The sequence below is a fragment of the Tubulanus polymorphus genome, chromosome 5, assembly GCF_964204645.1.
Source record: "Tubulanus polymorphus chromosome 5, tnTubPoly1.2, whole genome shotgun sequence".
Classification (NCBI taxonomy): Eukaryota; Metazoa; Nemertea; class Palaeonemertea; order Tubulaniformes; family Tubulanidae; genus Tubulanus; species Tubulanus polymorphus.
This window is the reverse complement of record NC_134029.1, coordinates 23585197-23590856: the sequence shown is the minus strand read 5'-3', so window position 1 is coordinate 23590856 and position 5660 is coordinate 23585197.

The following is a 5660-nucleotide window of genomic DNA, read 5'->3' as shown; positions in this document are numbered from 1 at the left end:
ATTCTTCTAATACAACATCGACTGGAAATTCTGCATTCATATTCTCCTTTTCATCAGTTTGAAGTTTTGTCAAGCGTTCACCGATACGCGACTCACCGACCACCAGCGATTGTTCACCTGAATCGTTTGAATCTACGCGTTTACGTTTCTGAGTGCAACCGAACGACGGAGCATCGAAATCACATTCTCGTTCAAACTCTTCGCAGTTTAACGACAGTTCACTTTTATCGGCGTAAATATCGTCGAATAGTTTAACAGCTTGACACATCGATTCGTCTGAATACCCGACGGCCCAACCGCTCGCTGTTTGAAAACTGTCACAAACTCCGATTAAACTATTCTCTCGCGTATCATTCGTTTCGTCGATTCGAGTCGCTTCGTTCGGCGAAATCAGAGGGTTGAACGAAGTATCGAATTCCTCGACTAAAGTAACCGATAATTGAGTTTTACTATTGACCGCTGACGAACTACTTTTATCAACTATCGGAGTTGACGTACTTTTATATCCGGAATCGTTCTGATTTATAATCGGTGTTATAGCTGTATATGAAACGACTGTTTTAGCGGCCGGTGTCGTCGGAACGCTGAATCTACAGTTTCCAGAATCACCAGATCGATCGACTTGTAACATTTCGCAATCGTTAGTTTCGACCGCTATTTTGCCGTTTGAAACCGGTTCCATCGTAACTTCGCATTCGTTTTCGTCATTTAATTTCACGTTCAGATGAACGCGCTGTTCGGTTTTCAACGAGTCTTGTAGACAATGAGCCTGGATGTTCGACGATGACGGAAGCCACGAATCGGTCAGTTCTTTCAACATCGGATTCAGCGAAAATTCCTCTTCATCGACGTCACTTTCTATACGAATATTACTGACTAAATCATTGCTGCCGGTTTCACCTTGCAGAGTCTCATCATTATTAGACGAATTTAAACTTTCAATTCTAGATACTGCATCATCGGGAATAGTTATACTATCAGGAATATCATCAGAGATCGCTCGACGATCTGAAGAATCTCCATCTTCTTCGTTACAACTCGGCAAATATTTCAGGTTCTTATTTTCATCTGTTGGATTTCGAACAACGTCGCTAAGACCGTCGCCGTGTCTATCAGGCGTATCACGTCGTATAAAACATTCCTGCGTAAAACCGATCATTTCGTTATCGGTTTGTATAAACGCTGATGTACTGTCAGTTATTTCGACCAGTTGCGTGAATGTGAAATGATCGAGACTTTCGAAACATTGATCGCGTTCTTGTGAGAACTGTGTGAACGCTGGCTCCTCTGCTCGACGTACATCGCGTGTAGTTGAGTTAGTTTCTATCTCTCTCTTTTCCGTTGACATTTTCATCACTTTTGGCGGTTTGAACCGGTGACTATCCGATTGATGTTTTCCATTACTTTTCAAACGGGACAAAAATGATTCAAATTGCTCGTCTATAATGTTATCATCATACGTCTGGGCAATGATTGGTTGCTTCACATCGTCTAATTTGCATACATTATCATTCATAGCTTCATCTAGCAGAACAGATGCTTTTTTCAATGAATTGTCAGATACGCTTAGTTTCTTACCATTTCCAGTTGTGAAGCCTCCAAAACTATTGACTTCTGCATACGTCGGTTTTTGTAAGAAATTTTTTGGTATATCATCATTTTCTACAGAACATCCGGAATTTTTCTGGATATCTTCATCTCCGGCAATACCAGAACTTATACGATTTCCTGTAGAGATTCCTGTTTTCTTCATGGACACACCTGCACTAACGGTTGTTGAATCACCGAGTGAAATCTCATCTATATCGGCAAAAAGATGCGAAGCCGATTGTAATGCTTTCGTAGAAACGATCAGATTTTTTCCATTCCCGCTTGTAAATCCTCCGAGAGGAACATCATTCGATCGACAGGCAACGGGAATTTCAGATTTTGGCGCCAGAAATCCTCCACAACTTTCAACTGGTTTTTGAAAGTCATTTTTACGTACTTCGCTTTCCAGGTTCCGGTTTTCCGTATGATCGGATCGATACAGTCCTGATATTACAAACCTTTCACGACTATTTTCGAATGAATCGGAACCAGTTTCTCGCTGGTAGGTGCTAAACGTCTTGAATTCTGTAAGACAAACACAAAAAACGAATTGAGATTTATCAATAAGCAGTTGTTTGTATGAATTAAAGAAAATCCAGTGAAACCAACTTGATTCAGATCAGTTAAATCCGGATTTTGATCTACCGGTAACCCAGATATTATTTACAGTCATGTAAGATATGATATTTAATTAATACAGATTTCTCATAAACCTGTTGATGATCTGTATTAAACAAGTTTGACTGTAGTAACATAAATGAATAAATACCTGATGTTTTGTTTTGTTGTCTGCATTTTTTACTACTTGTATCAACAATCTTTACACATCTAGCAACATCTACATCAGTGTCTGTAACATCAATACAAGCATCATCTCTGGTGCTATTTCTATTCACTGATAAATCTGTAATAGTGTCATCACTGAGTATCGTTGCAGTATCAGTTGATACTTTAGATTTCCCCGATACATCGCTCGTATCCGATCTGAACTGGAAAACTTTCTTCGGACAAGTTTCTGAAATTTGTTTCGATGTCGGATACATAAACTTTTTCTTCTTTTTAAACAGACTCGATACAGCCGTCTGCTGTTGAATATCTGACGTTGAGTTTTTGGTGATTTCGTGTTGAACGGCGTTATATTTCTCCTCAAGTTCAACTGTCCTATGTTTTTGATGAATAGGATCTTGTTTGCTCCATCTGACTGGTGTCGTAATACTCGATCTTTGTAAACGCGTATTGCTATAATTAGGTGAGTTTTGCCGGGATAAACTCGTTACACCTCGTGAAACCATATCAGTCACTTGAACCATCGCAGCAGTACTTGATGGTGATAATATTGGGAATAAACAAGTTGCATTTTGAGATTGATTAAACTCTGTATTAGACTCATCTGCCGGAGACTTTTGACATACTTGTGTACGTGCTTCAGTTGAGTTAGTTCGCATATCAGCGTCATCCGACGACACGACAGAAGAAATTGTATCTTTAATACGGTTAGACTGAATATTTTCCTTTTCGACGACATCGCAAACTGCATTCAATAATGTCGGTGAGATCTGAGTAAAATACAGAGCTTCATTTTCGTGCGGAATATTAGCCGTAAGATGTGAAATACTGATGTTATTCTTGATGTCACCTTCACGCTCAACCAGTGAATCAACTTCGTCTTTCAATTTCTGATCGCAGTTTAGCGAAGCCGTTTTTTCCTCTTGAATATTTTGCTCGCTTTCATTGATTCGGAACTTTCGCTTCGTTTTTGGAGCCGCTTTTCGGATTGGAACACGACTAGGTGGAGATGAAAATATCGACAACGCCTCTTCAATATTTAAAACTTTATTCGTCGTTTCTCTAACTTCAATTCGACTGGAACAGTTTGTTCTGTTACTGTTCATAGCATCCTGCTTAGTATTAATATCAATATCTTCTGTACTATTTTCTTCAAAATCATTAAAACTTCGAGATCTTTCAGTCTCATTCAAATCTCTCAAACTGACAGCAACTGAAGTCTCATCTCCTGACAGTTTTAATCCATCATTCTGCCAGCTTTTGACACAACACGTATTTTCACTTTTAAACACGTTCGCGAGGATTGATTCAGATTTTTGACTGTCGACTTCAGTTTCCTGCGAAACCGTGTTTTCATTAATAGGCGAGGAATCCTGTAGGTCATTACTGTCGGGGATCATTTCAACCAAATTTGAATTGATGAATTTCGACGAAAATTTCTCAACAAACTCTTCACCGCGATCGCTGTTTCGCGTGTTAGAAGTGGCTGGTTGAAACATCTCTATCTGAGTAGGTTCAATAGTATCTAAATCATCGCCATCAATAGTTTCATCAGTATCGCAAGAACGTCGTTGTTCAATTTTTGAAGCATGATCGAAGGCTGATTTTCGAGCGTATTCCGGTGACGGGCAAATTACATCTTCATCATCGACTTCTTCATCGCCTTTGCCGAAAACTGGGGACGAAGTGCGTTCAGAAAAAACAGGAGACACCGACCGCGTTGAACCGGAAACCTCCATCAAACGACCGTCTGTATTCAAATGGAATAATCTCGTGCGTTCCTCATCCTGGAATCGATCGTTAACGAATTCATGACATCCTTCGTCTTGGCTCCCGGTCGACGACAGTCGCTTTTTAATCTCGATTTCGTTCAAGTTATCGGACAAAACGTTGTCGCTAGGAACGTATTCGCAACACGAGAACGGGTTTGTATCGTCGCTATCGCTGATAGCAGACGTATGAATCAATTGAACGCTGCTGCTATCCTGTGAATAATTCAGACATTCCATTCCTTCAGTTTCCACGCTACTATCTAAAATCTCAGTCTGACCGAATAAAGCCCTCACAGGTCCCTGAAATATACATATCGTCTTTTAGTTTTCATTTTCTGATTGAGGCAAGTTTCATGAAACAAAATTATTACTGAACTCAATAATTAGAATTTGGGAGCAGAATTCTTCTTTTTTGAGCGGCATTCTTTACGGCATTTACAACATAATTACTGGTAAAAATGAAAGTCATTAAAGTTTGGGACGATCATTACGCATATTGACAACTTCTTTGACTACTAATGATGACTTACACTTAACTGAATTGAAAATACAAATTGGGATTCAAAAATAGAGATGACTAGAATGATGTGGTGACTCTTTTGATAAACATTCCATTCTCATTTAATATCATCAAAACTTTAGTCAAAATGCCCAGTTTTTTCTCATCGTGACGAAGAGACCCCAGAATTAACGTATTCAGTATTAATCTATGGATAAGCAATAGGCCTATTTTTGTAAGTAATAACTAATAATCACCACCGGCATAGGCTTATAATCAGTGTCATCTGACAGCGCCTCATTATTCATCGCGATACAATTAGTTTCTAGAAATAAAAGAAATTATATCAAACAGTAGATATGGTATACTGAAACATGTTTGTACATTTACAACATAACAAACAGATTTTTCTCAAATCAAATTTCAATATGAAAGAAAATTGAAGGAAAAACTATGAGAGTATTTGACGTTTATTCTATACGAGCCATTTCAAAATTTTAGTTTATTACGCAAGATCAGTTATAAATCTAATCTGATAGAATAGAATCAAACTGTCACACACTCGTTTTACAAGTATTTTTTTCAAGAGTGTTAGAAGGTTACTTGTCTTTAGTTGAAACTGATATGAAAGAAAATGTTCAAATTAATCAGTAATCAATGGTAAGACCCTCAGTAACATCTTTCACATTTCTGTGCACATCAAATAAATTAAATCAGTATATCATGGAACAAAATTATACTGCAGTCCTGATAATAAGATAAGGATAAATGTTTAAGTAGAATTTGTCATCGCCTACTGAAGAAATGCCACTTAGTAATAAAACCACTCCTTTTACCATATAATTGATTGATGGATCATGTTAGCGCACTATAACTGTTAATGAATGGTTTTAACACATATTCACCTGTTAATTCTACATCGTTAGTAGGCGGTGTGGCCATTGAACTCGACCACGACATATTGGAACTCGTATCGAGTATCATATGATTAGTGAGTGTATGAGGCGTACTGC